The sequence below is a fragment of the Podarcis gaigeae genome, assembly GCF_964106915.1.
Source record: "Podarcis gaigeae genome assembly, chromosome: 11".
Classification (NCBI taxonomy): Eukaryota; Metazoa; Chordata; class Lepidosauria; order Squamata; family Lacertidae; genus Podarcis; species Podarcis gaigeae.
The window spans coordinates 25,304,589-25,325,496 of record NC_139687.1 but is presented as its reverse complement, the minus strand read 5'-3'; positions in this window follow the sequence as shown (position 1 = coordinate 25,325,496).

The following is a 20,908-nucleotide window of genomic DNA, read 5'->3' as shown; positions in this document are numbered from 1 at the left end:
GAATGTGGTGGATAGTTGGTAGAAGGACCCTGAGTAAGAGGCAGGGAAGGGAAGACCTTTCTGGGTGAGAGACTGGGAGAAGAAAGGAAAGCTCCCAGTTGAGAACTGGGAGGGTCCAACACTTTCTGTGTGAGACAAGCGTTAAGAGCTGCATTTGAAAGAGGACTCTGTATTTTCTCTTTCTCACTCTGATTTTGTTTTTATTTAGATTAGTTTCTTTCATTTATTATGAAAAAAGCTTTAATAAAATAATAAATATTATAATATTATTATTATTAAAAAGAAAGATCTCTGATCCATCTAAAACACCAGCCTGTTACTGGTAACAACCAGTGTGGGGAGCTTCTGGGCAGAACATGCAGTGATATCCATGTTGACTTATCCCCAAAAACTAGTAATCAGAAGTACACAAGCTATAATCATGATAGTTCCCTTTATCTGCTCTGGGCTAATGCATATTGACCACACAAATCTGCATTGTTCTGTTTTGAAATGCTTCCTTTTGCAGTCTTAAATCCTGGGATCCCAGAAACAGGCAGAAATGTGTGCCTGCTAGCAAAGGGGAAGTGGCTGCCATCCTATGTTAATGTGGATCAAAACGAGGAAAACTTCCAGATCTCACAAACTACAGACTAAGATGAAATGTGGTATTTCAAAACAAGGAGAGGGAAAGAATAACCTCAATGGGGTTCTTCTGGACACCTGTGCTGATTGGCCACCTCCATGTAATTGGATGATTTTAACATGATGCTGCACAGAGGCCTTTAAAATGGTGCCCTGGGAATTCAGAAGAGCACGAACAGCTCCTGTGCAGCATCATGTTAAAATCATCCAATTACATGGACTTGGCCAATCAGCACAGTTCCAGAACCAATACCCACTAGCATTGGACCCTGATGATTCTGTGGGAAACAACTCCTTTTCATGGGTTTCAAAATGTTTTTTCAACCATACAGGACTTGCTTATGAGAAAGCATCTTGATACAGCTGAAAGAAGAATCAGAAAAAGAGCAGTGTTTGTTTATTTCTTCAACAAAAGCTGTATTCCACCCCACCCCATCTGGGACTCAACTAGTCAAAGCGTATTTTAGAACCCCCTTCTGATTTGGTGAACCTCAAGTGCACCTTCTTATGGACTAGATTAATTATAGGAGGCAAGAGCTATATTTTTCGAATGTGAAACTTCAGGTATTTTTGCAGTGTCACAGCAGTAAATTGGTGCCATCAAGAACTCACGCTGGTATAATCACATCTACCTTGCTACGTCAAGTACTGTGTAAATTACCTGTACAGCTAATGATTAAGTGTAGACAGAGATGATGCCTCTTATTGGGGTTGTCGGAGAAAGCTTGAGGGATTTATGAAAATCTGAACCAGGAAGGTGCCAAAGCGAGAGAAGGGACCAGATTTCACTATGATTTATATTGTTCCAATATGGTTTTCATTATTGGCTGAATAAAAAAGAACTAGATGAAAAGGTAGGAGAGGAAGTATGTAGGTCAAATAACCAAAATGTAAATCATTTTTTTTCCTGTTCTTTGACTACACTGTTCTTAACAGAATAAATTGAGAAACAATAGAAAGTGTTGATAAGAACTCTTTAAAAAAAAAACCCTACCTGTGTCAACATTTGTAGAAAGAAAATACCGCAAATGAATGCTACTGAGAAATAAACACCAGCAACATACAGAAAATAAACCTCTTGTCAAATGCATCATCTAAAAACATGATCCCACAGCAGAACTTTGATTATGGCTTTATTCCAAGTAGAGATTGAGATGTGAGGGAAATGTTTAGCATCCTGACGGCATACTAAAACCAGAAATTAAAGCAAAAATAAACTTTCGGAGGTGATTCTTTTTAGGTTTCATACAGGAAAACAAATTAAAACATGCAAATGCACAAAGTAAAATCACATTGGGAGCAAATATATGCCTCAAGGTACCAAGGAGCTGGAACAATATATATATATATATATATATATATATGCTTTCGTAGATTTTCACGGGTACAGGAATGCAGGTTTTGGTGTCCTCGGGTGTCTTCCCGTGTAAAAGTTGGGGTGTCTAGGCGACGTTTCGACGAGGTCTCACTCGTCATCTTCAGGCTGGTGCTTTCGGCTTCTTGTTACTGGAACAGAGCGGGATCTCAATGTTTGAGTTCCTATAAATTGCTCTTTAACACGGAACATCACCACAAGAGAATAATCATGGAAGCCATCGAGATAGAGAAACACCCTCACAACATGAACAAGCGTGACGACACATCCCGCTTGCCAGACATCTGGAAATTAGCCCTCCCCACAAAAACTGACACCAGATCCAGAGGCACACAGAACGCCAACACCAATCAACCACACCAGACCCAAACCCAGACCCTCTCCACAGATGAATTACTGACACCATCCAGTAGCCAATCCATGGTGGCACCTCCGGATGCTGCACCCCCCTGCAATCCCTACACAGATCTGGCTGACACAAGCCACAAAACCACAGCTCGCCCCTATACACGAAGCCAAGCCAAAGCACAACTAAGTGCAATACAGCCATCTTCTCAGGAAAACTCTTCACAAAGTTCAAGAGGTCAAGACACAAAGACTTTAGCAACTAATCCACACCTAATGACCCACCTAAGTGGTACTCAGGATATCACTCAAGAAATCACTCAAGGTATCTCTCAAGTAATTAAGGAACAAAAGAAGAAAAGGCACACTAGCCTGGGAACTTCCTCTCTGCCCAGAACATTGGAGGCTAGACACCACACCCCCTCTACAGTATTTATAGGAACTCAAACATTGAGATCCCGCTCTGTTCCAGTAACAAGAAGCCGAAAGCACCAGCCTGAAGATGACGAGTGAGACCTCGTCGAAACGTCGCCTAGACACCCCAACTTTTACACGGGAAGACACCCGAGGACACCAAAACCTGCATATATATATATATATATATATTCCTGACGGCTGCAGAATTTGTCCTCCTATGTATTATTACAAATGTAAGTAAAGCTGATATTTATTCAATATTTAATTCAGAATTGGGGGAGGGGATGATTTTTTTTAAAAAAAAAATTGGTTACCTTACATGATTACTTTCAAATATTGAGAAGCCAGTTTCTCAGCAGGAGACTAACGAGCATTGGGTGAAGCGGATGAAAGCACCTAGGCTTTCTATCAGCAAGAGTACAAATGAGAGGACCTCCCTCTCCAAGTCTTTTCCTACTCCCTGTTGAGATTAAAGCAATGAAAGATCATGATGTTGAGGAGAAATCTCCTTCTGAGGAAAAGCAGACCAACCTCTTGCAATTTTCACATTTCTGCTGTCCTAGAAGATTATGGATAAGAGAAAAAGCACTCCTTTCTGGTTTTCCACACATCTCTAATTAAGGATGCAATCCAAACCCTAATACTCCCTAGCTGTGTTTCTTTGAGTGACAAGGCTTAATATCATGTGATAGCAGGTTGTCTGATTCAGAATCAAGAAGATTCTGGTTCTGCTCAACCCCTCCTTGCCCCCTTTGGGGATTCCACCAGTGCTCATGTTTGGACAGCAGAAAAGGGAGCTACACATGGGTGGTGTCATGCTGCCATCACTCCCCAGGCAGAAGCTGGCACAGCTTTTTGGAGGGACACCTCTGCTGAAGTTGCCCCCCTACTGGCAGCTTACTACAAAGAGATTGCACCACAAGAGCCAGCGTGGTGTGGTGGTTAAGAGTGGTGGACTCGTAATCTGGTGAACCGGGTTCACTTCCCCGCTTTTGTTCATCTATCTCTGTGCTGTGACCTTCCTCAAACTCCTCAAAGCCCTGCTGTAAATCAAGGCTGTCTCCCTTGCAACATCTCCCCACAGCAACATCAGGAGAAGGCTGTGGAGTGATTCCCCACCATTGATCCTCCTCCATCTCGCCCTCTTGAGTCCAATCCCTGACACTATTGCATACCATCCCAGTATCTGCAAGAAATCAAGGTTGGAAATGAAAATCCACCAATATTGTACAAAAAGGGCCATCTGCAAACCACCTTCTGGAGCAGGTGATCTCCTTATCCACACTTCCTCTGTCTTTTCTAGATTTAACCTTAGTTTGTCACCTTCATCTACATCGTAACTACCTTCTGATTTCAACAGTCTTTCTGGTGTCAGGAGACTGGTAGAGCTGATGACACTGTAGCTCAGATCTCTGGATTGCTCCTTCCAGCAGTTCCATGTAGATGTTAAACAGCCTGGGGGATAAAGTGGACCTTTGTGGTATTCCATAAGCCAACTGGGTAGAGCAGAAATTCCCCAGCACCACCTTCTGGGACATTTCCTCCAGAAAGAACTAGAACCACTTTAAAACTGTGCTTCCCAAAGAATGCAAAAGGATGTCATGTTTTATGGTTAAAACACCATGGGGAGGGGCAGAAGAATAAGCAGGGCAGTGCTCCCCTGCCCATTCTCCAGGGTGAACTTTAAACGAACTTTATCATTTGGCACAGACAGAGATGAAACACACTTTCACTTAATTATGATAAAAATCACAATACATTAAAAAGAAACACATTGCTATGTAAATGAGCGGCAGGAGAATGTGGAACTGAAAATGGAAATTCCTTTGAAAAACCATGAAAAAATGGTTAGTATAGCATATGTGTGCTACAATATGTGCATGGTGCTTGTGAGTGACTGATTTATTTTCTTTCATAAAAAAAAAAATAAAACAACTGGAGAATCAAGAGTGGCTGAGCTCCTATTGCTTGGCTTAAAAGAGAGAAATATTGAAAATGACAGGATAAGGGGAAATAGAAGCTTACAACGAAGGGCAAGAATGGAGACAACATATGGGAAGAGTAGCCTAAGGCTTTAAAGTCAATGATATAAAATAAGCTAGAAGATAGATCCATATTCCTGAGACAGTAGGCCTGATTCTGATCTTGCTTGGAGTACTTTTTTGACATTGTTACTCTTTACATCAGTATTGCTGCATCTTATCTGCAGGGAACAATAGGTGAAAGAAATCACAAAGTGAGGGGGGGGGAAGCATTCAGACTTATCCTTTCCCCTTTTTGGTCTGCTCCTCTTGTTTAGGCTTATGATGAGATATAAGGAGTTATGCAATGCAACTGTAATATACATCTTGTAAAATATGCCTTTTGGAGCCCTGGAAATGAGAGAGGAATTCTTTAAACTAGTTTAATTTCACTCAGTTTAGGGATCTTTGTTTATGGCATCATCAAGACCCAAAGGCAACTTTGCCACAAAGCATAAGTGACACTTCTGTGCCTAGAGCGATAAGTACCTTAATCTCACTCGCTGGATCACTACCTTGTTGTGGTGGGTGGGCTTGAACGTTCCTATGATCTTTGAAGCCATTGGGAGTCTCGCACTCCTGGTAGGGTCACCCAAGGTGGTAAGGTCAAGGGGGAGGAGCTAGACAATGAATTATCCAAGAAGTCCTTAAAGGCAGAGCAGGCAGAAGATAACAAGCGGTATTTTACAACGGCTGTGAAGGTGGATGAAGGCTGCAGCAGATAAGAATCTACAGGTCGTCATTATACACATGCCATCGGAATACAGCCTTACTGAGAGCTAGTGTGGTGTAGTGGTTAAGAGCGGTAGTCTCGTAATCTGGTGAACCGGGTTCGCTTCCCCGCTCCTCCACATGCAGCTGCTGGGTGACTTTGGGCCAGTCACACTTCTTTGAAGTCTCTCAGCCCCACTCACCTCACAGAGTGTTTGTTGTGGGGGAGGAAGGGAAAGGAGAATGTTAGCCGCTTTGAGACTCCTTAAAGGAAGTGAAAGGCGGGATATCAAATCCAAACTCCTCCTCCTCCTCCTCCTCCTCGTCCTCCTCCTCTTCTTCTTCTTCTTCTTCTTCCCGTGAAGACCGTGCTTTGGTCAGCGTGTACTGATCTACACACATAAATTCACACACAGATTTCTTTCAAAAACCCATCCTAAACCCAAACTCAAAAAAGTCCTTATGGTAAATGGTAACAGGAGCAGGGCCTTGAAATTTGAAAGCCCCTCTTCATGAACTGGCACATGGGCAGTGGATACAGATTCAGTCATTCTGACTCAAGGAATGAGGTAACTGAGTAGCTCAGCAGCTGTAGCCACAACTGAACAGTCCTATTTAGGATCCACTCTGCTCACCCAGAAAAGGGGGAGGGGCTAAAAAAGGTGCCCTAAATGTAGTCTGCCTCCCTTTTCCCCTGACTGGATTACCATGCCCAGTGGGGTCACCAGCCAGTGGTCGTAAAAGACAATTGAACTTTGGGAAATGGAATATACGGACTTTGTTGGATAACACAGATAATGAGCGTCCCAAGTGCAGGACTGCCATCATTGCAAGAGAGTTGCGACGTTTTAACATTGATATTGCAGTGCTTCAAGAAACTCGACTAGCAGAAGGGGGACAACTGAAGGAAGAAAAAGGAGGCTACACATTCTTCTGGAAACGTCTTCCTGAACAAGAACGTCAAATACATGGAGTAGGTTTTGCTATCAAAAACGATCTTGTGAAGCTCTTGTCAGAAGTCCCTACCAGCATTAATGAGCAACATTCAACCCTTCCAATAAAACTTGCCAAAAACCAACAGGCTACTATTTTAAGTGCTTATGCACCAACACTGGATGCCGATGAAGACATTAAAGATTTTATTATTATTATTATTATTATTATTATTATTATTATTATTATTATTATTATTATTATTATTATTCTCAGCTAGATGTCATCCTGTCAGAGGCACCTCCCTTCCCTGCAATGCTCCAAGAACAATACTGGGAAATTTAGGTTTCACAATTTATTTCCATTGTTATTCTATGTGTAAGATTTCTTCTCTACCCTTCACCATAAGGTCCCAGGGCAGATTGTTGTTAAATGTAAGTGCTAAATTCAATCACATTTGATATTAAAACACATTTATTGTAAATAATAATAATGTTGTTGTTGTTGTTGTTGTGGAATAGGGCAAACTTATCAAGTTACACGTGGCGGGGGGCAGCATCTAACAAAAGCAGAAATCTTCCCCTAATTTCTTATGTTTCTGATGTTCTGCTATGACTCGTTCATTGCCGGAAGGAATCAAAAACTACCCTGCCCAGAGTTCTCATTGGCAAAGTTCTGGAGGCTTGATAGCAGAGATTTGGGAACTTATGAAGCACCCTTAGCTTTTCAAAGCCTTTTCAGATGACATGCTTTGCCTTGCAACTTAGAAAGTGTGATGGAAGGAGAGAGGAGACACTATCCCATTGCCCCAGCAGAGTGACAATCTCTTCTGCTGTGACAACATTTGCAATCCATGAGACCCAACTTTATATGGCTGTGTCTGCTTTCAGGAACACCCTTGGAGTACTGATATTTTACCTTTTCCTTTCATTCCTGACTTCTCATCCACACAACTCCTCAAGCCCCAATTAAATTGGAGGGTAATAAGCAGTCCAGTTTCAAAAGAAATAATGAACATAAACATAGGCCAACATAATGCTGAACATTGTGAATACAATCTTGGGTATGAATATTCTAATACCAATGTCTTAAAATCATTTCAAAGGAGACGTCACTGGCCAACTGTACATCAGGACTTTTTACAAAGGTTAACAAGAAGAGAAAGTGATAATAACTTGTTATTTTATAGTTTTTAGGTTATCATCTCATGGCGTGGCAGATCTCTGTGCAATAAATCCTTGTAAGATGTATCAGGAAACATCACATTTCTTGTCTCCCTGCTAATATCTCTGACTGAAAGTTTTAATAATTATTGTTCACTGCCTTTTTTGTATTATGAGCTTTGCTATTCTAAAGGCTCTAACATGAATTGACTGAGCATTCCGACTCCCATCTTGTCCAAGGTCTTTAAACAAAGTCCTTTTTTCCGTTGGTATTTTTGCAGAGTCCATTAAAAGTCCTGGATTTATTGTTATTCAGACTTCCACTAAGCAAGCCCGTTATTATGATCACCCTGTAATAGCTCGTTGAGGAAAGCCTTTTAGAGAAAATGTGACTGAGGAAATGTAGTGTGCTTACTATTATTTATATTTACTTGTCTTAAGGGGGCAGCAAAAGCACACCATGCACTTCGAGAGCTCCATTTATCTTCTCTGTCCATGGATAAGATTAAATGCAGCTCTTTATAGGATAGTAGAGCTTAATGGGAACAGGGTGGCTTTTTTTGCGACTAGACTTTTTGAAAACAATGCCCTGTGCATTAGCTAGATAATGTTCAATTCTTGGCAGTTGCAGAACACACACAAACACACACACAATCTACTAGCATGTTGATGCACTGTGATGTGTCACAGGAGTGATGCAAGGCAGCAATAATGCTGCAACTACATACATACATGTTTTCATATGCACAATACATCTGGAACTGCTTCTTGTATGTGTTACGAGAGATGCTATGGAAACGATGGTATGCATAATGCAAATTTGTTCCACAGTCTCCAAAAGTCACAAGGGTTCAGTACTTTGACATGGCGATGAGTTCTGGGGAATGAGTTATGCACAACACAATCTATTCTGAATCCCTCTCATACACAAATTGAATGGAATTTGTAACAGTCACTCACATGACAAGCTGGAGATAAGTTCTGTAGTAAGTGAATTCCGTGTATTTCTTAGGACAAATTAGCAGTTGTCCATTCCATTTACTTTACTGTTGCATCTCCTAGACAAAATATTGAAGCTCTTGCATTGCTGCAACTCAGTGTTCTCAGTTATACAAAGAACCAAATATCATTATAGCCTTTTTCCTGTCACGTGATAAAATGTCCATTGCTTCTTAGGGATAGGCAGCTGCTACCTGTTTATCAGATGCTGTGCAGCGATAAATGACAGTAGGCAGACTGGTCCTCAGGAATCACAGCAAACAACATTCACTGACTGGTTGCAGATGCTAGCTGACAAACCATCTTGGCTAGCAGCTGCACACCTCCTAACAGCTGGACTCTCACAAAGGACAATTAAATAATAATTTTTGTTTTACCTGCAAAGACCTAAAAGGACCACATTCTCTCAAACCCACCTATCCACTGAGATTTGCAACTGACACTTTCTCTAAGATGCTTCTCTCCTTAGCACTTTAGGCCTATGGGATAGACACACTATGGATGTCAAATGTATAGCCTGCAGAAATTCACCTGGCATCGCCATTATTATATTTTGCAGACCAGACCGAATCTGTCCTGTTTACCCAAGCTTTTAACACTGATTAATATGAATTGCCTGTAAATCTTTTGCTTGGTATTGGTGACCATTATTTATGTGCACCGCTTAACTTTAATCTGCTGTTGTTAATTATTGTCGCTTTTTTATATTGCTTGTAATAAGATTTGCAAGCTACCTTTAAGGTTGGGATGATAAAAATGAAGGTCGCCAATAAATAAATAAATGAAAGAAAGAACTCCGTAACAGAGATAAAAAGACCGAAGCCATGGCAAAAACATCAAGGCCATTCATTCTGCTGTATTTCTTTCAATCAATTTTCAAAATCCATCAAAACACAAAACTAAACTTGGAAAGAAACCTATGAGAACATGAAGGCACTGGAATGTTGATAAGATGCAAATCCGGGTCAAATCACTTGCATAAGTCTATTCAAGCAGTCCTCGCCTTGAGTAGGCTAAGCAGTATCTTAGCAAGCAGATGTGGTATCCCCCCCCCCCCTTTTAGAGGCTTTCTCTATGAAGTCTCCAGACAAATTCCAAATGTATTTGTTGCTGTTTGGTAGCCATTTACAAGGTTCAATGTGCATAAGAATTTGGAGCACACAGCTAGATTTGTCACCAAGAAAGTAATCTTCTTGGTTTAGTCCTCATGCTACTTTCCCCCACAACCCTACCCCAAGAAAGAACCCAGGACAGCTTATTAAGTGGTAAAAAAGAGGTTATATCTACATAACAAATTAGAACTCCTCCCAATCAGCCAAATAATGAAGTGTGGGAAGGGAGAATCAATGATTACATAAGAGGGAAATATTCGCAGCCAAGGATTGAGGAGAGTGCTGAGTGATCCTTAGGCAATTGAAACCCAAACTGCATGCTCATGGTTCACTCTGGCATGCAGTCCAAGCCCCAATGGCACCTCCAAGTATTCCCAAGCCTCTGACTATGGCTGGTGATTCCTGAGTACCCTTTTCCACCATAATGCCTCAGGTTGGCAGTGCATTAAGGTCTTACTTTTCCTTGCCTGTGCCTTAATTTCTTACCTTAATGCCAAACAGCCAAATGATGTCAAATCAATGCAGAATGTTCTATAGTGTAAAGCAGGTGAAAACAGGGAGTCCCAAGTGCCAATTCCTATGCTGCCCCATAAAAGGGGACTAATCAAAGCTCACACTATGGACAGAGGGTGCTTCAAGAAGTAAAAAAGAGGCAGAATAGTAGGCGGAGCCTCTCCCATTGGACAGTCAGTGCTTTGTGGCTCAAGACTCCTTCTCAGAGGAAGAGGCCACCTTGATTCTTTTTCCCCTCAGGGGTGGGAGCATGAGACAATTTCCGCCCCACTGAGGGGAAGAAGAGACATGCCAAATCAAATATTCTGCTTATATGTTGGTTGGGAGATACAAGGTGTTTTCATGAGGATTGTGACCAGAGGCTCTGTCTTGCATCCAAAATGGGGGGGGGGGGCGGCATCATGCATCACACGTGTGACATCATGCAAGTGTTGCATGTCACGTATGTGTGTGACATAACGCAAACAATAAGTGTGCATTCCACTGTATACATCTTGGGGGGGGGGTGTTTTATGTAAAATAACATACATCTTTCCTCTGCTTTTCAGTGCATTCACCAATAAAATATGCTGTTTGCATGAATCTTTTATGTAAAATACTTTTTAAAATGCACACATTTTGCACACTGAAAACACACTGCAGTATCTGAAGATGTCTGTAATCCAATTGGAAGTTGTCTTCTGATCTGCAGACAAGTTTAGGAGCATCAAATCAGTTCAGTCCTCTATGGAAAGTGGCCCAAACAGATACTTCTTCCATCCCTGCTTGCATTTAAACTTACCATATAAGAGTGATTGTGTTTTTTCTTTCTTTCTTTAAAGCAGATATTAAAGCAGTCTATGAGAGAACAATCACCACTGTTTAGCTCTGTGTGCTTTCGCTGAGATAGAGCTGACTTTATATACATATACAGCATAGACTTAAAAATAGATATTCATACTTGGTGACTTATTGTTATGCTATCAATCATTGGTTATGTATAATGGTGTGTTTGAAACGAAAGTGTCATTCATCATGTCAGGACATCAATCTTTGGCTGCTGTTCTTTTTATCAATAAAATCAAAGCTTCTGCTTGAAGCAGGGATTCAAAATAGGCCATTTTATTTACACTATGTATGGATTTTACATAGTCTCTGACCACTAATCAATCTCAACTATAGATGTTATTTCTGGGGATTTCACAGAGATACTTTGATCAGCACAAATTTATGGAAAGGAGTGAGCAGTTTTGACATTCCTCCTCTTAGTGAACCCTCCTCCACATTTTCACAATGATTTTCCAGCAAAAAATATCCTGTTTATATTTTCCAAGGAACATTAATTGCTACATAGTTCTTTTCCCAAGACAGTGACATCAAGATTATAGGATTTAACTTTTATATCATGAAGCAGCAGGAAGCAAAAAAGAAAGGAATATTTGAAAAGATGAGAATTGGTGATGTTTGATATTCTCTGCTGCTGTGTTTGACTTTCAGGGGTGGGGAAGCAATCTGGCCAAGCCATTATTTCTGGCAAAAGTATGGTGGCTCCCCAAACAAACACACGTTCCTTGTACAGAACTTCAACACTGACAAGGAGACAGCATTCTCCTGTGCAGCTGTGGGTCACAGGCTAGCTGAGGGGACATAGGGCAGAAGATGGGGTGGCACATACAACTTTGTCCTCTTAAGACCTTACCACCACACCACAATCTACCATCCCAGCAGCACCCTCTCCCTAAAGCAGTTGCTGCACACTCTCTAAAGGTATGGTTAGACCTAGAATTCAATGAGAGATAGGAAGTTCTAGGGACAGCCATTTGTTTCAGTAACATGACATGCATACTGGTAGAGGGTTGAGGCAGAACACAGTCGAGCCGAGGATTAATGGGTCATTTGCAAAACCTTCCAGGCCACTGAAGGCAGCTTTATGTCCCATCAGCCTTGGCGTTTGGACATAGACTTCCATCTAGACCCCTCTGACAGGGTGTCCTATGAATGTACTTCTCCTGAGGTTGGGGTGATGCACCCGTCACCTGTTGTCAGACTAAAGGATTCCACCCAGTGCCTTATCCACCAAAGTTGTGACTATTGCTATGGGGAAGGCAAAGCCTGACAACAGGGAAATTCCTTCCCAGCTCCAAATACGGCAACCATTACAGGAACACAGCAAAGCCAGTGAACACCATGCCAGAGGAAGGAAGAAAATTTAGCATACAAAACTACAAAAAGACTAAATAGGGAGGGTTGGGAGGGTTGTTCTTCAGTTGATTGCAGTCCTGAGGTGAGGTGCAGAAGGCTTTTATTGGCTAGGGGTGGGCTGGAGTGATGCCTGCTTCATTCTGAACCACTCCCAAACCACACCCATCTGGCCTGGTTGGATTGGCCCAAATTAAAACACTGGCTGGCAGGAAAGTCTGCCCACCAAAGCAGCCAGCCAGGGGGCCAACTGCTGGCCAACTGCCCAGCGTTCCACCCCTAGGATTGGAGCCTACCATACTGGGCTGCAACCACCATCCACCCCAGGACCACACACACACACACACACACACAAGAAATGTAAAGGTAAAGGGACCCCTGACAGTTAAGTCCAGACTCAGATGACTCTGGGGTTGTGGCGCTCATCTTGCTTTACAGGCCGAGGAAGCAGGTGTTTGTCCGCTCCATAGACAGTTTTTCTGGGTCATGTGGCCAGCATGTTTAAGCCGCTTCTGGACCAATGGAACACTGACACCAGAGCAGTGCACAGAAACCCCATTTACCTACCCGCTGGAGTGGTACCTATCAATCTACTTGCACTTTTTGATGTGCTTTCGAACTGCTAGGTTGGCAGGAGCTGGGACCGAGCAATGGGAGCTCACCCCATCATGAGGATTCAAACTGCTGACCTTTTGATTGGAAAGCCCAAGGCTCAGTGGTTTAGACCACAGTGCAACCCGCATCCCAAACACACACACACACACACACACACACACGAGACAAACTAATGCAGAAAGGTTGCAAACTGCACTTACGATTGGAAGAAATGAGAAACAGAAGAACCAAAAGTGACAGCATCCATTTCTACCTCCAACCTTCAATGGGGCATTGCAAAAGCTAGTAAGCTGCATGTTTACCAAAGACCAAAGCCACAAAGCAACTTCCACAAATCAGTATATTTTGGAATATATTTGTTCTCACTGTTGTAGTTGTTTATTTATTTGTTTGCTTATTGAATTTGTATACTGTCCTACCCATAGATCTCAGGGTGGCTCACAACATAAAATTACAATATAAAAAATCTCAGAGTACATAATAAAAACAAAGATAACCCAATAATCCCCTCCCTTTCACAACTCATTTAAAGGGGCACCAGATGTCAATCAGCCCAAGGCCTGGTTAAAAAAAGAACGTTTTCACCTGGTGCCTAAATGTGTATAATGAAGGCGCCAGGTGATCCTTCCTGGGAAACACATCCCACAAACAGAGGGCCACTGCATTCCATATATGTTTTCCTCAAGGATATTTCATCGGACTGTACATGGACACTTTTCTTTTCTTTTCAAGATTGCTCTGCTTCATAGACAGCAGCCTCTGTGTGTTCGCTTTGCCCACACACTTGCAGATTTCCTCCATACTAAAGATACAGAAGTGGATGCTTAACCTCATTCAGCACAGCGTGAGCGCATCGATTATTTAAATTGAAAAGCTTAGCATGCTGAGAAAATCATCCATATTATGCTTGGGATGGACTTTTACTGATAATGGTTTGGATCAAAGTATGCTGAAAGAATGATGCACAAATACTTGGGAAATGAACTCTTTTTGCATGTTGCCAACTGCCTTCTACTTGACCCGCCTCTGGATTATAATGGTAATTCTGTACTTCAGCAGAAGTGGAGTTAGACATACAGATATCTTTCTGACCATTCAAAAATACTGTATTGGTAAAATAATGTGGAAAAATGCTATAGGGGTCTTTAGGATTGCTGACTTCTTATATGGGGTCATTTGCAAACAGACCCTGAGCTAGGAACAATCAACTATTTGAATTCCATTTCAATATCTTATTTTGCAGTTCATAAAATAATAGAATCATAGAATTGTAGAGTTGGAAGGGATCCCAAAGATCATCTAGCCCAACCTCCTGCAATGCAGGAATCTCAGCTAAAGCATCCAAGACAGATGGCCATCCAACCTCTGCTTAAAAACCTCCAAGGAAGGGAAGTCCACAGCCTATCAAGGAAGACTGTCCCACTGTCGAACAGCTCTTGTTGTCAGAACGTTTTTCCTGATGTTTAGTATGAATCTCCTTTCTTGTAACTTGAAACCATTGGTTTGAGTTTTACCCTCCAGAGCTGGATAAAACAAGTTTGTTCCATTTTCCATGTGACAACCCTTAAGATATTTGAAGATGGCTATCATATTTCCTCTCAATCTCCTCTTCTCCAGGCTAAACATAAAGGTAAAGGTAAAGGTAAAGGTACCCAGTCGCAGACAACTCTGGGGTTGCAGTGCTCATCTTGCTCTATAGGCTGAGGAGCCAGCGTTTGTCCACAGACAGCTTCCAGGTCATGTGGCCAGCATGACTAAGCTGCTTCTGGTGAACAGAGTAGCGCACGGAAACACCGTTCACTTTCACGCCGGAGCAGTACCTATTTATCTACCTGCACTTTGTGCTTTTGAACTGCTAGGTGGGCAGGAGCTGGGACCGAGCAACGGGAACTCACCCTGTCATGGGGATTTGAACTGCCAACCTTCTGATCGGCAAGCCCTAGGCTCTGTGCTTTAGACTACAGCTCCACCCACGTCCATACCCAGCTTCTTTAACCGTTCCTCATAAGGCTTGGTTTCCAGACCCTTGATCATCTTGGTTGCCCTCCTCTGCACACGTTCCAGCTTGTCAACAATCCTTCTTAAATTGTGGTGCCCAGAATTGGACACAGTATTCCAGGTGTGGTCTGACCAAGGCAGAATAGAATGGTACTATTACCTTGATCTGGACACTATACTTCTGTTGCTGCAGCCTAGAATAACAGTAGCTGTTTTAGCTGCTGCACCACACTGTTGACTCATGTTAAGCTTGTGGTCCACTAAGACATCTAGATTCTTTCCACATGTACTACTAGTAAGCCAGGTGTCCCCCATCTTATACTTGTGCATCTCATTTTTCCTGCCTAAGTACAGAACCTTACATTGGCCATATTGAAATTTATTTTGTTAGTTGGGCCCAGTTCTCCAATTTTGACTCCTGATTCAGTCTTCTGTCTTCTTTAGAAAGGCAATTTAGCATGAGGAGTCTCCCACTCACTATCACATTCACATCAGTGTCATGGAAAGCTGAATACACATATCCTCAGCGCACAGGTGGAGCAGCTCAAGCAATAGGCTAAAATCTCTAACAGCTAAGATTCTCAAGTGTTTTAGATCTCTGTCGCACTTTAGAGTGTGGGTAGAAAGTGCAGGTAGAAAGCACAGCACAACAATCTAGAGGTGTATCCTTGATACAGTCAAACATGGGAAATTAAATCTGCAGTTGCTAAATGTTCTTTCATACTGGGCAGAGGAGGAAAGATGAGGGGTTCAGCATTCACTTTTAGAAGCATGAGTCTCACTGCTGTCTTTAAGCTGAAAACAAAATCCTTCCCAGTGGCTTTAAAATAAGAAATCTTAAGCATAACAGCATTCAGACTGTGTGGTGGGGATGAATACGGTATTGTCTTGCCTTTGAAACTGGGGTCCTGGCATCAAAAAAATAATAATGTGAAAAGTCAAGGTGACAGACTAGGAGAAAACAAGGAAGAAATAAGACCCCCTTGCTCTTGGTTGCTGCAATCAAAAAGGCATATGAAATTGTCCAGGAGAGTGGCAGGACACCTGAGATCTGCACAGTGGAAGAATTCTTGAGTTATAAAATAAATACAGATATCTTTTCTTCTCCTCTAGTAGTTTTGACAGTCTATGTTATAGGTTGTGTCAAAGACAATCTATGGGGGGAAACCATCAACTTCAAGGAGGTCACAAAGTTAAACAATCCAGCATGCTGATTCAGCACAGTGGCATTTATCATCGCACGTACTGTAAGTTCCTCCCAACAAGCAAAGCCTTCCCAAGCAAGACGCACAGTTTTCTTTTTCTTGTTGGCCTCGCTGCCAGCCTGTGGCTTCAGTGCCAGCAACGTCTATGGTGGCTAATGCAACAAACAGAAGGTACTTCCTTTGGACCATTTTGAGGGTAAGAAATGTCCAACACATTGTCACGTTGACCATCATCTGGCTGAGTGTTCTTTAGCATGGTTTCTACAGCTTACATTTTCCTCACTACTTAGCCCAAGGGCAGGGAATTGTAGTCCAACTAGCTCAGTTGGTTTGAGTGTGGTGCTGATAACTCCAAGGTGGCAGGTTCGATCCCTGTATGGGACAGCTGCATTGCAGGGGATTGAACTAGATGATCCTTAGCGTCCCTTCTAACTCTACAGTTCAATGATTCTAAAATCTGGAGACTCATGGTTGATGAAAACTGATCTAATCAGAGTCAAACGTTTGTAAGCTCAATTGATTTCAATAGGAGAGATTTAAGTATGTACACATTTTTTCCTCTGAAAGTGATTCATTTTAGATGGCTAATGCCCATTAAGTGTATGAAATTTCTGATGTTTGAGCCTCAGCATTGAAAACATCAACTTGGAAGTCCTATTGCTTTTGATAACTTACTTTCATAGGAAAACCTGGCGATAAGACTTGATCTGCAAGGACACAACTGTGATGGCTGGAACCATAGGAGGCAAGCTTTTCCACCAGGCTTGCCCCACTTCCCTGCCTGGGACCATAATAAGGAGAAGCTGCTGTTCAAGCCTTTACTCTTGTAGAGAATGTTTTTTGTCTTTATGGCACAAATATAACCAATTTTTTGTATATTTTTTAAAATGTCTTTTTTAAAAATAATAATAATTGTCATTTGTTTTTCATTTTATTCATGAGCTTGGCCAAAAGGCGACATATAAATAAACAGTAACATAAAATAACTTAAGTTACCAATTGTGATTTCCAAAGGAATGACATTTACCACCAGTATGAAGAAAGTAATGATTCTTTTGTATTTCTAAGAGAACTTCCAGTTTGATGAACTTCCAGTCAGATTCCATGAAGTCCAGAAGAAGGTCTTGAGCTTCAAGGGTTCTTAGGATCACAGCCATTTAGTCAGAAACAGCTTGTGGGAAATTTTCGTATTAAGCTGTGAACGCACTCAGAACCACAAAAGTAAAATTGCAGGAATTGTGGCCATGCCCTGGACTGGTTGAAAGTAAGACAGGATGCAGGTGGGGGAGAGGGAATTACCAAGGGCAGACTGAAATTAGTGGGGCAAAGTCCAATTTGCCCTAATGAACAAGCTTCCACTAATACTGCTTCATGGAATTTTGCTAAATGGTGGAGGGAGGAAAAGAGATGTTGATGCCCTTCTAATTATTTTTCCAATTTTGTATTTATTTATGTATGTATTTTGACTTCTACAAATCTCCATATTTCCCCAAGTGTGCTTAAACCTACCTCTTCTGTGTGGATTTTGCTATTTTGGCTATCTAAACAATGGCACCTAAAGCCTGAACACAGGAAACAAAGGGAATGATGCAAACGTCCAGTGACAGACTTCCCCAAATAATAACTTTTAAAGAAAAATTGTTCCGCATTTAAGCTGTAACCCAGCAGGTAACTGCATCCATAATCTGAGACATTTTCTAGAGTCCCCCCCTCACTCCCTCCTATAATGAATTTCCCTCTTTCTTTAAAGTAATAGCCAACACAATCATATAGTAAGTGCAGTTTAATTTAGAATACTTGGACTTCCTATTTTAAGTAACTTTGCATGAAAGCTCAATTTATGAGCTGTGGATGTTTAATAATTTATTATCCTGGAAGCTTCAACTTTACCTATTAGGCATAAATCTATGTCAAAAGCTTGGAGGTAAGAGCTTTTATTAGATTAACAGGATGCAAGTATTATATACAAGCTTTTGGGACCTAATTAGACCATTCCTCCTTCTGGTTTTCACCATATATTACAACTGACAGTAGAGTGGGGGCGAGTCAGGGGTTGTTGGTAGAAACTAGAAGCATATTTCATCTGAACCTACAGCTAGTTTCTTACAACCACTCCACATCTGTTTCGTTCGTTCTTTTTTGTCAGAGGCTCTGTGAACTGCAAAGCTCATCCTTTAAATCTTCCTACAGACGTTATCTTGCTGCAGTTGTCTACAGCTTTTCATCCGCCAGCCAACTACAAAGCACTTCCGAGCATCATTCTGAAGCTCAGCTGGCACAACATGGACTGGATCAGCCACATTGCCATCTCTGTGGTTGGGGACAGCAATGTTTCTGAACGCCAGTTGCTGGAAACCACAAGAGGGGAGAGTGCTCTGGTGATTCCCACAGGCATCTGGGTGGCCACTGCAAGAACAAGATACTGGACTAGATGGGCCATTGACCTGATCCAGTGAGCTGTTCTTATTGTGTTCCACATTTTCAGAAATAATAATAATAATAATAATAATAATAATAATAATAATTTATACCCCGCCCATCTGGCTGGGCCTCCCCAGCCACTCTGGGCGGCTTCCATAAAAACCAAAAATACGGTAAAATATCACACGTTAAAAACTTCCCTGAACAGGGCTGCCTTAAGATGTCTTCTGAATGTCAGGTAGTTGTTTATCACTTTGACATCTGCTGGAAGGGCGTTCCACAGGGTGGGTGCCACTACCGAGAAGGCCCTCTGCCTGGTTCCCTGTAGCTTTGCTTCTCGCAATGAGGGAACCGCCAGAGGGCCCTCGGCGCTGGACCTCAGCATCTGGGCAGAATGATGGGGGTGGAGACGCTCCTTCAGGTATACTGGACCGAGGCCGTTTAGGGCTTTAAAGGTCAGCACCAACACTTTGAATTGTGCTCGGAAACATACTGGGAGCCAATGTAGGTCTTTCAAGACCGGTGTTATATGGTCTCGGCAGCCGCTCCCAGTCACCAGTCTAGCTGCCGCATTCTGGATTAGTTGTACTTTCCGAGTCACCTTCAAAGGTAGCCCCACGTAGAGTGCATTGCAAATATCTTCTACCACATCACATCCTTCTGATGGATGGATGGTGGAGAAATTAAAGAATCCATGCTCAAAATAAGAACTCCTCTCACTCAAAGAGTCTGGACTTGTTTTCCAGTTGATCCATCAATATTTGAATGGGGTCTGACTTGACTTAGGATTTGTATCCTACTGCTTCCCTGTCCTCTTTGCCAGCCCTTCCATTTCTCCAAGGAAGGGATTAGCTTGGAGAAAGGGGGTAAAAGTATTCATTATACGAGAAAAACTTCCAAAAAGTTTTATTCTTAGCAGGAAAGTATGCATGTAGAGTCCTGAGGCAGGTTAGGAGGAGGTAATCTCTCCCAACTTTGTCCAGATGGATTTTCTCTGTGTTGACAGAGGCTAGGGTGGTAGATGGGCTTGTGGTGGCCAATATAAATACTGTATTCAGAATGTATTTGAATATCAGTCAGTAGGGAACAACAAGAGGAGAGGGCTTTTGGTCTGTTCATAGCCTTTTCTGAGTCATCTAGTTGGCCACTGTGAGAAACAGGATGACAGGCCCCTAGTATGATCAACCAAGACATTTCTAATAATAGAACATGAGTCTATGCTGATGTCTCTGTCTGGCAAGTCTTCAGAAACAGTAGTGCTATTTTTCTAGAAAAAGAGGTTTCAGAGGTCACCATGAATGCCTTCCTTGTTTTGTTATGATGACAATGGCATACACCTGAGAGTTGCCAGAACTGAGTTCTGGTGAGTTCTGGCTGGAAAACCCCCCCAAGAAACAAGATGGGTGGTTTTGTTTCTGGAACCAAAAACTGCAAGTTCACCAACCAGTTAATGCAAAGGGTAAATAGACAACATTCCCAGACTATTCTTAGATGTAGGAACACCCAGAATGACAGCAGATCCATGAAAATAAATGAGAACCGAGGTAGCCAAAGGGTTGATATCCACAAACCTCTGTCAAAACAATTATGCTAATTCTTAGCACTCAGTACAAAAAAACCATTTTCTTCTGAGAACAAGAAATCCCTTAGTGCGCATGCACTGACATTTGATGGAAGCACATACTTGTTCAGGTAGGAGTTGCTGGAGATTGTCCTAAGGGTGATTAGAATGGTAGATTCCAAACAACCAAAGGGGTGGTGATGGTGAAATGTCCATGCAGCTGCAGCAGCAGCAGACCCCTTTCTGTGACATGACAAATGTGCTTTCCCTCAAGGGTTAAGCCCACTACAGCTAAGACAACTTTTTCCAGCCAATCCTAGAAAAATGAGTCTCAATTTTACATTCTAGAGGTGGCTAATTTTTTATGGAGGGCCGCAAACAAACAAATGAGGCTATAAATAATAACTTTTCGCCTGACTGGTCCAGATTTTCATTTGTGTGACTCAGTATAACCAATTGCTGAACAATTTGATTTAAATGGTCACTGCTGATCAGGGTTTCCTGATTCATGGTTTTATTTTTCTGCTAGCGATAAAGATACTGTGTGAAGCTGAAAGGGCTGGGAAAAGAGACGAATGAGCATTGTTTATTGACCAGAAAGCTTCCTTATCTATATAGATAATTACAGAACCCAGTAGGCCAGCAATGGATTAACTATTTGGGGAGACATTATTCATTCCCTTCAATATTTCTCTGATGAAAATAGGGACACCATAA